The following is a 12,221-nucleotide window of genomic DNA, read 5'->3' as shown; positions in this document are numbered from 1 at the left end:
GCTCCCGGCCGTTCCCCGGGGACCGGCCAGCAGCCAGGCGGCGCCTCTTCCCACCTCCCCTCAGCGCCGGGCTCCGGCCTGGGGCGCACGCGCAGACGCGAGGGGCGGGGCGAGTCTGCGCCGGCGCAGTGAGCGTGGCTGCGGGGGAGGGCGGAGCCGGCAGCGCGCGCTGGGCTGCCCAGTGCTCGCTGGGGCTGCGCTCATCCCCTTCCCGCGCGGGGCGGCCAGGGCTGGCGGTGCCCCGCCAGGGGGTGCTGGCTCTCGGGGACAGCGACCCTGCCCCCGCGGGAGGCCGAAGGGTTGCCAGTTTGGGCTGGCTGTGTTTGTGGAGGTTGCACCACGTGACCTAATCGGGGCAAGATTAATCGTTAAATCCTGGAGACTCCAGGACAATCCTGGAGGGTTGGCAACGGTACGGGAGGGGTGGGGACTCGGAGCATCGCCCTATGGGGAGCCGCGGTGTGCCCCAGGCCCCTGGGCAGTGGCTGGCATGGTGCCCCTTTGCTAGGACCGTTTGCTAGTGATCGCTGTGCCTAGGCAGGTCAGTACATTGACAACCATCTTCGGAAAGAATTGAGGACGCCAGGAGTTTCATGAAATGGCTCATCCACATGCACGAGTTGTATCCGTGTCATTATACCGGTGTATCAATTCGCCTGCTACCGGAATCGGCCTTGATCTCCTGGTCGGTGGCTATTGAAAGCAATCCGGGAGATTTTAATAGGCTGCTAAAAGTCCAGTGGGTGGGGCTAAGGCAGGCTCGCTACCTGCCCTGGTTCCACCCAGGTCCTGGACGTGATCAGCACGTCCCTCTGGCTCCTAGGCGCAGGGGTGGCCGGGGGGTCTCTGTGTGCCGCCCCTGCCCTGAGTGCTGACTCCACAGCCAATGGCAGTTCTCGGCCAATGGGAGCTGTGGGGGGCAGTGCCTGCAGGCAGGGGCAGTTTGCAGAGCTGCCTGGCTGCCCGTGAGCCTAGGAGCCAGACATGCTGGCCCCTTCCAGGAGCCTCCTGAGGTAAGTGCCTGGCCAGAGCCTGCACTCCTCACCCCCTCCCATACCCCAACCCCCAGTCCTGAACTCCTCCTGCACCTAAACTCCCGGAGCTCGCACCCTGCACCCCAACCCCCTGCCACAGCCTAAAGCCCCCTCCCACAATCTGAACCCCTGCCCCAGCCTGGTGAAAGTGAGTGAGGGAAGGGCCGACTTTAGCAAGTGCGGGGCCTGATTCATACTCACCCGGCGGCGCTCCGCATCTTCGGTGGCACTTCAGCAGTGGGTCCTTCACTTGCTCCGGGTCTTCATGGCACTCAAGGACCCACCGCCGAAATGCCACCGAAGACCCGGAGCGAGTGAAGGATCCGCTGCCAAAGACCCGGAAGGCTGCCGGGTGAGTAAAAATTAAAAAGGCGCCGGCGCGGGGCCCGATTCGGAGGAATCGGGCAAATCGGCCTAAAGCCGGCCCTGCGTGAGGGTGGGGGAGAGTGAGCAACGGGGGGGGGGAGGAGGGGAGGGAAATGGAGTGGGGGCGGGGCCTCAGAGAAGGGGCAGGGCAAGAGTGTTGGTATTTGTGTGATTAGAAAGTTGGCAACTTTAGTAGGCCAAACCTTTAAATTGTGCCCCCTGCTCCCAGCAGGCACCAGTCGTCTGTGGCACAAGCCCCTAGCCCCCCTGTAGGGCAGAAGCCCCAAACTCCCCCACTCCCAGTAGGCGAAGAGTGGGGGGACATGAGGGATTCTGCGAGCCAGATTTTAACTGTAGAAGAGCCGCATGTGGCTTGTGAGCCACAGTTTGGCCACTCCGCGTTATTCCCAGGCAGGAAGGGGAATAAACTATACAAGATGTACGGCACCTTTAGATCAGTATAAATATGCTCGCTCTCAGGGGCTGTATGGTATAACATCAGTTTAAAAAAAAATCCACACTTTTAACTAAAATTGTTATACCAGTACACAAACGGTGTTGACCAGGCCTGATAAATCTAATCCAAGCCAAAAAAGCAGCCTCTCTCTTCCTTTGTAAAACACTGAGAAACTCCAACCTTAACTGTAAAGCCATGACTGCATGGCTCCATAATACTGACAATGTGCCCGACTATCATTGGCCTCCATGTGAGTCTAAAGCTATGGCTACACTAGAGAGCTTACAGTGGCACAGCTCTAAGCCAATGGGAGAGAGCTCTCCCGTCAATCCACTCCCAACGAGCAGGGGGAGAAGCTGTCCACACCAGTGCTTACGTCAGTGTAATTTATGTCTTTCCGGGGGTAGCTTATTCACACCTCTGAGCAACATAAATTATACCGACATAAGCGGTAGTGTTGACATACCCTCAGTAAAATCAGACTAACAGCCTCAGCATTTGACCCTGTGAAAAGGGACATACGGGATTTAAGTTAGTCGTTATATGAAAACAGAAGCACATCATTCAATTGCCTCACAGAATGACAGGAAGGAGCTTGAGCTTAATTAAAAAAGTAATGTTTAAAAATACTTTATTGGCACAACTAGCTATACAAGTATTGTCAACATGTAAGGTCACAGAAGACTTCTGTAACTAATACATACTGTATACCAAGCATTTGCCCAATACACAGCATTACAATGTTTGATGTTTAGTCCATTTTGTCCAAGGGAAACTATTCAATACCATTGAGAATATCTCTACTGCAGCATGATCAGGGACAATGAAAAATTATGGGACTGAAAAGTTGAGGTAATTGCAAATTCTTCTTCAAGTAGTGTCCTGGTGAGGGCTCCATTCTGGGTGCACTCTTGCCCCCTCCACCTCTCATTGGCGATATCTGTTTGACCCGCCCATGCGTTACTCAGTCTTCTGCTCTGTGCTGTTGCTATATAGCACTGTATGGGCAAACTGCCTTCGGTTCCTGCCTCAACCTGAGACAGAGCCTTAGCAGTTGCCCACGTTAAGTTTTAGCTCAATTCTGTCCCCTTAGCTCTTTTAGTAGTTAGTTTATTATATTTGTTCTTAATAGTAGTTGGTACTTAGTAGTAGTTTTAGCTGTAGTAGTTTAAAAAAAAAATTAATCTCCCGCAACTTTTTATATATAGTTTTTTAGATCGTTTCTCCCCTGGGAGTTTTACTTTAGTGGGAGGGTGCACCTGGTTCTCCCAGTTTTGAATGTTGTCTGTCATGCCGGGAGGCAATCCCAATGAGTGACGGACACTCCCAGTGCTTCTGTTGCCTTGGAGAATCTCATATTTCCCAAAAGTGCAACTTCTGTGTGGCATTAAAATCTAGAGCCAGAAGAAACAGGGAGATCACATTTCAGCTCCTCATGATGGAGAGCTCACTGCACCTGGCCTATAATCCAGCCTGGGAGATCCCCCCCCGTATGCCAGTCTCCAAGTAAATCAACTACCTGTATCATCTCCAAGGCTCACTCCCCAAAGACCTCTCATAAGTCTTCCAAACACCATACCACAAGTTCTCATGGTAGGAGGTTGCCAGTGGAAGTCAAGGTTGCTGGTGACTCCAGCCACTTCGGCTCCTATTGGTCTATGACCTGGTACCCATGAGGCTGCTGATTCCTCGGGTACCAAGAGCTCTGTTAAGCCTAGAGACCCCAAAATTTTGGGCTCTGATAGACCATTGGTACTGACAGGGGAGCAAGAAGGCAGCAAGAAGAGATCTACCTCTTCAGACTCAGTACCAAAAAAAGACCACTTGGTCGCCATCTGGACTCCCATCAGGGCATTTGAGATTCATAGTACTGTCAGCTCTCTCTGCTACAATTGCTTTGGCTCAAGCTATGGACATGGCTATGGGCACAGGTGCCGGAATCGTGGCCCCACCCCACACACCATGCAGCCCCTTTGCCCTGAGCCCCTTCCCCCCAAAGCCCCACCCTCGTGCTGCCCCTTCCCCCCCAGATCCTGCTCCTGCACTGCCTCTTCCCTTAAGGCCCCACTTCCACACCACCTCTTCCCCCCCCATCCCCCACTCACCCCTCTCCACCCCCTCTTCCCCTCACTCACCCTTAACTTTTTACTGGCCATGAGGGTGCCATGGCCCCCTGGACCCTCTGTTCCAGCACCCCTGAACTCAGAAGATATTTTTGGTAAAAACTTGGGGTGTGGTCATAATGTGACCTTGTCTTTGAAAATTATGAAAGGAGGGTATGCCATAAGGGCCCCTATTTCCCCCAACTTGTTGAGCTGACATGATGGCTACCAGAAACACTGTTTTCATTGACAAATGTAGGAGTGAGCAGGTAGCCATCAGTTCAAACATAGAGCTTGTAAGATGTTTAAGAACCAGATTGAGGTCCCAAACCGGAGTATGATGTTTGACTAGTGGAAAGAGATTTCTGAGCCCCCTGAGGAACCTCATCGTTGATGGATGCACAAATACAGAATAACCTTCTATTGGAGAATGGAAACCCGTGATGGCTTCCAGGTGGACGCTAAAAACCTCAACAACAGCCCCAAGTTTTTTAATTCTAGAATGTAATCCAATATGTCTGCAGCAGAATGAAGTTGTCAGTGGAATGTGTTTGAGGTCACACCAGCAACCAAATCGTGCCCATTTTTATAAGTAAGTGTAATGCGTACATGTTTTTCTGCTGTGTAATAGCACTCTTTTTACTTCCTCTGAACAGGTCATTTCTAATCCCATGAACCATTGACCAGCCATGCTCTGGAGGCAAAGAACTCTGATCTTGGGATGAAGGATCTTCCCACGTTCCTGGGAGAGAAGATGAGCTACCTGGAGAGTGATTGGTGAGTGAATGGCCAGCTGTATCAAGTAAGGAAACAATGTTTGTCTAGGCCAGGTTGGGACTCTTAGAATAACTCTGGCTTTGTCCTTTTTTAGTAGGACATTGGTAGAGGAGCTGAGGGGAACACATACAGTAGACCCTATGACCACTGAAGATGAAAGGCATCCCCCAAGGATCAGTGGTTCAGCCCACCTCCAGAGCAGAACTGGGTGCCCCATTGCCAGATTAGTGATGAAGTATGATGAGATCTATCTCCCACTCATGGTCTTGAGAGAAGTGCCTGCTGAGTGTGTCTGCCGTCACGTTCTGAACTCCTGGGAGGTAAGCTGCTGTGATGATGATCTGATTGTGTATGCATTAAGTCCAAAGTTTGACATCTTTGGCTTAAAGAGCGGGGAATCTTGCTGGTTGATATAGGACATGACCTTTATGTGTTTGCCCCTGATTACTGGTAAAAACTGGAGACATGCATATTTGACTTCCCTGAGTCACAGGAGGGTGATATGCAGAGTGGTTTCTTGAGGCATCTACCTGCCCTGGGCCCTGTGGGTGTCCAGATGTGCTCCCCATTCTAACAGGGATGCATCCATTGTTATGATAACTGCTGGGGGAGGGCAGGTGAAAGGGACTCCTGCACAAACGTTGTGAGGGTATTTCCACCAATTTAAAGATTCCTTTATGAAGGTGGGTATGGAAAGTAGTGTAGTTAGACTGTCTCTGTTTGCTGAATAAACAGTCCTGAGCCACTGTTTAAGTCATTGCATTCACAATCTTGCATGGTCTATAACAAAAGAATTAGCTGCTATATGCCCCAACAGCTGAAGACAGTTCTTCACTGGTGTTTGAGGGCTGATCTGGATTAGGTTGACTACATTGGACAGGGCCATGAATCTGCATTGGGAGGCAGGCTTTTGTTGCTACTGAATCAAGATGAGCTCCTATGAATTCTGACTTTTGCAGAGGGTCCAGGTGGATTTTTGAATGCTCAATTGCAGGCCCAGTTTGAGATCGAGATCTATGGCTTTGCAAGTTGCCCCGTGAAGTTAGGCCCAGGGAGTGACCTTTCAGAAGCCAATTGTCTAGGTAAGGGAACACCCGTATTCCTTTTCTGCGGAGCTGTGCCACTACTACTGACATGACCTTTGAAAAGATCCTGGGGCAGATGACAGGCCAAAAGGGCACTCCTTGTACTGAAAATGGGCCTGAGAGTAAAACATAGGAATTTTTTGTGTGTGACGGGTGGATCGCTATATGGAAATAGGCATCCTGAAGGTTGAGGGCTGTGAATCAATCCCCTTGGTCCAGTGATGGAATTATTGCTGCAAGTGCCACCATTTTGAATTTTTGTGCCTTCACAAAGGTGTCACATAGCCTTCAATCTAGGAGGGGTCTCCAACTGCCACTCTTTTTTTGGAACCAGGAAATGTCTGGAATAAAACTCCTTCCCTCTGTGCTGCATGGGAACTGGTTCTATAGAACCCAGGTGTAGAAGAGAGTCTATTTCCTGTTGTAGCAGATTCTCATGGGAGGAGTTTCTGAAGAGGGACAGGGAAGAGAGGTTGGCAGGTAGAAGAGAAGTGAAGTGGATGGAGTACCCTGTGGAGATGATCTCCAAAACCCACTTGTCCATAGTGATGGACTTCCAAGCCTGCCAGAAGTGGTAAAGGTGGTTGTCGAAGGGAGGAAGGCAGGTGAAACATTGCAGATGGTATGAAAGTTTTTGGCAGCTCAAAACCTGGATTACCCCATACAAATTGGTGCTTCAAGGTGGAGGTTGTGAGGTCGAGGGTTGGGAGGTGGGTGGTTTTCTCATCAGGAACCTCTGTCCCAGGCATTGAGGTTCATATGACCTGTGCAAACTTGAGAATTGGGCAGGCTGGGATCTCTGTGTTGTCTGGGGCCTGCTAAACTCTCTCTTTTGGGTAGATGTATAGATCCCCAGAGAACATAAAGTGGCCCTGGAGCCCTTTAACATGTGCAGAAATTCACCCGTGCTGTCAGCCATCAGTTTAGTAACATTAAAAGGAAGGTCTTCGATCATGTTCTGGACCTCCTTTGGAAATTCTGAGAGCTGAAGCCAGGAGGCCCTGCTCATACCTTCTGCTGTAGAAATCTAACGAGTGGCAGTATCAGCAGTATCGAGAGAAGCCTGCGGAGAAGTTCTGGCAAGCAGTTGGCCTTCTGCAATAATTGCCTGCAATTGCTTTGTGTTCTGCTGGTAGATGTTCAGTAAAGGAGTTCTGCTCGGTATAATTTGTGTGGTTGTACTTTGCCATTAATGTCTGGTAGCTGGTTATTCTGAATTGTAAAGTAACTGACAAATATGATTTTTTACCAAACTGATCGAGGTACTTATGATCTTTATCATAGGGTGTAGATTTAATGTGATGCAGCCTTCCATATTCGTTAACCACCTCAGCTACCAAAGATGAGAGGAATACGAATTCTGAATCCTCAGAGAGGACATATTTTTTGTCCACTCTCTTGCAAGTAGGAAGAATTGAGGCCAGGGTGTGCCAGATAATCTTTGCAGGGTCCAGGCATGCCTCAATAACAGGTAGGGAGATGTAGGCAGATGAAGCTGTATTGAGGATGTCAACCAACTTATGATGTGGTTCTTGAACCTCCTCAAAGGGAATCTGCAAAGAATCCACAAGCCTCTTGATAAGGTCCTGGAACTGTTTAAAATAGTCAGCCAGGGATGGTGGAGGTGCCCATTAACCAGACCCTACAAGCTGGGAGTTGCCTCCTGCTGGGAGGAGTTGGACTGTTTCCATCTGATAAGGTCTGTTCACCAGGGCCCAACGGCCTCTCCCAGGAACAGCAGCCATCCCCACGCCACCCCACCCCACCCCTGTGTCACACCACCCCCTGAGGCCCTGTCCTCACACTGACCATTTCCCCCAAGGCTCTGTCCTCACGCTGCCCATTCCACCCCCCACACTGAGTTCCTGCCCTCACACAGCCCCTTTTCTCTGAGGCCCTGCTCCTGTGCCGTCTGTTCCCCCCTCCCGCTCCAAGATCCCTCTTGCTCCTCTCTGCTCCCTTCCCCCAGTTGCTCACCCTTACTGCCGGTAAAAAGTGGGAGGGCCATGGCCCCCTGGTGCCCCCTATTCCAGTGCCCCTGGCCTCTGCAGTCCCAGGTTGTGGTTTGCCCTGTCAGCCTCCAGTGTAGCTGTATGAGGTTCGGGGGTGGCAGCAGTGTGGGAGGCACTAAAGTCTGCTGTGAACTTCTAATGGGATATGAGGTGGGGGGGGAATAGAAGACTGAAGCTTTGCCTAGGGCAGACTGTCTTGGGTGGCCTCAGATACCAGATACTCTAGAGCAGTGGTTTCCAAACTGGGGTTCGTGAACCCCTGGGGGTTCACAAAATGTTACAGGGGGTTCTCAGGAAAAAAGTCCCTAATGGCAGACAGAGCTATTCCTAGGGACCAGCAACCTGGGAACAGCAGTCCGGAGCCCCTGGACTTCCAAGAACTAAGCAGATCAAAGCAAGCATCTCTGTCACACTGAGGAGATTTAAATTTCAAGACTCCTTATAAGAAATGGAAAGGGAGGTGGATATTTTTGGCTGTTTTTAAAATGAAATAGGCAGCTAGTATTGTTTTTAAAATTATTATGAAGAACAAGTTTAAGCTTTGTTGTAATGTGTGTTGTTTATCTGAACTGCTCAAGATCTGAATGCTTGTGTAAGAGGAACTCTGAGTTGGCTTCTTAGATACCTTCATGCTGTTTTACATCTGATACTCCTTGATGAAACATAGGAGCCTTGTCTTATAACAAGCTTATTCCAAGTGATACAAGCTACGAAAGTGAGATCTTGGAAGAGTGGTGCCATTTTCATAATATAATAAATAGTGTAATGATAAATAATAATTAATAATACTGTGTAATAAGCATGTCATAAAAACAAATTTTATATTTCCAAGATCACTGCTTTTATCATTTATACTCAGGTAAAAAAGAAGATCCCTGGAAATATTTGTTTTTAGGAGGGGGTTCGCGAGACTTGACATTTTGGTGAAAGGGGTTCACAGGTTGTTAAAGTTTGGGAACCACTGCTCTAGAGTCTTGTCTATAGTCTTTCACTCAACCTGCTAATAATTCATGTGAAAACTACAAACTGCTGTGCCTTCACTAGGATTTTACCCAAGTTAGCTAATTCAAGTTAAGAGAACACCTCTTATTCCTAATGAAGCCACAGCATAAGCAGTCATGTTTTTTAACTCTTCCTCTCTAATTTGCAAGCTCTTCTATTGTGTACACAGTCTTCACAATATAAGCCTGTTGTAGGTAAACAAAAGTGGTGCCAAGGTGAAATTTTTTTCAGTTGCTACTAATGTGGGAAGACTGGGAATTAAAATAGGAACATTCAAAGAATTAAAAGAACAAGGAAATCCCCAATCTCTCTGTAGCCCAGTTACTATGATGGAGAAGTTGGTGGCAAAGACTATTGTGCTTAATGTTAGCATATAAATGACCACACTTAAGAAGCATGCTAATAAAATTTGCAGATCATACCAAACTGGGAGGTGTTGTCAATGCTAGGGAAGACAAAGAGGTCATATAAAGGAAAATAGGTTTGGAAAAATAGGTCAAAAATAACAAAATAAGGTTCAGCAGTAACAAATATAAGATACATCTGGAGAAAATCCAAACCACTGCTATTCAATGGAAGGGGTGAATGTGGATAACAAATTAGATAAGAGTTTGCAATATGATATACTAGATGTAATCTGGGACTGCATGTTGGAGAGGCAGCACCAAATGAGGATAGTCCCTCTTTACAAACTGTAATAAGGTCACACCTAAAATGCTTCATTTAGTCCTAGTACTGAAGTCTCTAGAAGCATAAGTCAACTGGAAGGAATTCAAAGGAGAGCAACACAGGCTTATAATAAATGATGGGAAAACCTGGAAAATTCCATTGTACTATAAACATATTCTGTGTCTCATTACAATGGAGAGTAAATCATTTTAAAATGTAAAACTACAGTTAGCAATCAAATGGGAAGCTATCATCTTGACAATTTCAGAATTCAAAGTAGGACTCAGGCCTGGTCTACGCTGCAGGGTTAGTTGTGTCAACCTTGCCGTGGAAGCGTCTTCACTTAAATTTGAATCCTACCAATATAAGTGCTTCTTTATGCTGATTTAGTAACACCAATTCCCCAAGTGCCAGAGAGTCACGGTCGATGTAATTAGTCAGCATAGACACTGTGTTGCTTATCTCGACTGTTACTGACTTTCAGGAGCCATCCCACAGTGCCCCACACTGACAATACAATCAATACAAGCACTGTTCTGAGGAGCCAAGTGCGTGCACACACACAAGCAATTTAACAACCGCAGTGGCTGGATGCAGATGTAAGTTAGGTCGACATAATTTTGTAGTGTAGACATGGCCTCAGAATCAGCTTTCCCACTAGAAAGCTGTGGAGAACTGGAGACATTCAGTGTTTTTGTAAGGTGAATTCAGCAATTAAAAAAAGTATACAGTTGGTAAACTAATTAAGTCAGTTAAATTTTACAAGAAAATCTTGACCCATATTCTGGAGTTCTTAGTCAGCATGAGCTTTGCCTGCATAAAGACTCTGGAATTTGGCCCCTAAAAACTACATTACAGCAACACTGAAACTTTCCAGTTCCTAGTACTTGCTAAGGAGAGAGCTAGTTTTTTTCAGTCCTAGAGGCTGATCCTGGAAATCTTTATGTGCATGAGTAGTCTGGTCTTCCTAGTAATGTGACTCTGATGTAAGCACCTCCATTTAGAATGTATTCTGTGTTCATTTCAGTAGACCAGATCTCTTAAAAAAAAAAAAAAAAAAAAAAAAAAAAAGCAGAAAGACCCAGATAGATCACTGCTCGTCCTTCAAAACTAAGCAATTTTGAAAAGCCCCTACTCAAACTGTAACATACTGTTCATTACAAAGATTCAAGTTAGGGCCCTGACATTTATAGCAGCATTGCACAAGATTAGAGTTTTTACCCTGAGATGGGCCTCAGAGTCTCTGGAATGGATTACTTATTTAAACGTTTGTTTCGGTGGCAGTGAATTGACAGTGTGATTGGGTCATCTTCAGTCTCATAAAAATATGCTATTTCATTTGCCACAGTTTTATATGATTAAAACGTGTGACTGGGCCAGGCAGTTTCATTTTTTCCTCAGGGGAAGGTGCCTGTCAGTTCCAATACGCTTCTTTACTTCCCCACTTTCATAGATCCGACATTGTACCAACAGGGCCAAATCTGAACTCCTGCTCTCCCTGACCTAATCTGTAAAGGCAGAACCCTCTCCTTCAAGTCTCTGCTTATGACCATCTGCCACTATACTTACTACAAATCAGCCAATTAGGATGGAGTAAGCCAGCATTTACTTTATTTAGATTATAAAAAAAAGGAAGTTTTGCAAATCCTTGCTGAATTGGGGCCTAAATGAGCCTGGATAATGAACTAACCACTCAAGTCCAGGGGACTTTCCCCCTGGGTCAAGTTTAAAACTAACTGGTGAGAATGATTCCACTGCTGCTGTTCCTGCTATCTCTGTGCACTTTAAAAAAAATGATACACAATCTAAGAATCATAATATTTTCGATATTCCACTGCTTGCATAGGATTCCTTTATTTGGAATAAAATGTCATAAAGATGTTCAAAATTAAATACTGTATCTCATCATAAAAAAAGCCTAATGATTGCCTACAGAATGACCTCTTCATTTGCTCTCTCTCATTACAGCACTGTGAATGAAAACCCACAGTTCTTACTCAAGGAAATACTTCAAAAGAAATTTGGCCTGAGTAAGAATTTGACCTGTACGTTTTTGAGAATGTCCTTGGATGACTATTTCCTTTGTGTTAAGTCTAGCACGCAGAGCTATGAGGACACTGCTCCTGGAGAATTAGTCAGCACTTACATGCATCTGTTACTGTGCCTGCGTTTCCTGGATTTCTCCAAGCTTATCAGATGCTTTTCATGAGGTATATTCATGAGCTGCTGCATTGCACATTTGTGCTTTTTTCAGTCTTATGTAATGAAATGCTGACATTGGTAGTTAATTCTGAATAGCAAATAATTGTCACCAATGTTATGGGGGGAGGGGCGCGAAGTGGAAGTTTTGCCTAGGGCGCAAAATATCCTTGCACCGGCCCTGTGTCCATCCGTAACTAAGCTCTTGTCATGAGTGAATCTAGGGTTGCGCTGATGAAGTCTACTATCTGTGTCAGAGTGAGGACATACTTTTGTAAGTTTATGCTGACCCCTAGGGAAGACGGTAGCTGACACATTACCAAGTCAACTCGTAGGCTTCCTGATGTGCCATAGGCTACATCCTCACTACGGGTGGGGGGTGGGGGTGGGGAGGTCGATTTAAGATACGCAAATTCAGCTACGCAAATAGCGTAGCTGAATTCGACGTATCGGAGCTGACTTACCCTGCTGTGAGGATGGCGGCAAATCAACCTCCGCAGCTCCCTCATTGACGGCGC

At 47.0% G+C, this 12,221-nt stretch overlaps 1 long non-coding RNA gene across 2 annotated transcripts; it reads left to right on the top strand.

Moving 5' to 3' along the window:
* Positions 1-180: 180 nt before the first annotated feature.
* LOC135983785 (uncharacterized) lies at positions 181-11,714 on the top strand. 2 transcript variants are annotated; one of them, XR_010601588.1, is made up of 4 exons: positions 181-541; positions 4,616-4,736; positions 4,831-5,056; positions 11,473-11,714. It is a non-coding gene; the product is annotated as an uncharacterized LOC135983785 (long non-coding RNA). The 2 variants fall into 2 exon arrangements; XR_010601589.1 differs by lacking the exon at positions 181-541 and adding an exon at positions 926-1,013.
* The last annotated feature ends 507 nt before the right edge of the window (positions 11,715-12,221 follow it).

This window comes from Chrysemys picta, chromosome 5 (assembly GCF_011386835.1).
Source record: "Chrysemys picta bellii isolate R12L10 chromosome 5, ASM1138683v2, whole genome shotgun sequence".
Taxonomy (NCBI): domain Eukaryota; kingdom Metazoa; phylum Chordata; order Testudines; family Emydidae; genus Chrysemys; species Chrysemys picta.
The sequence above is the reverse complement of the archived record's forward strand: the minus strand, read 5'-3'. Positions and strand labels throughout refer to the sequence as shown.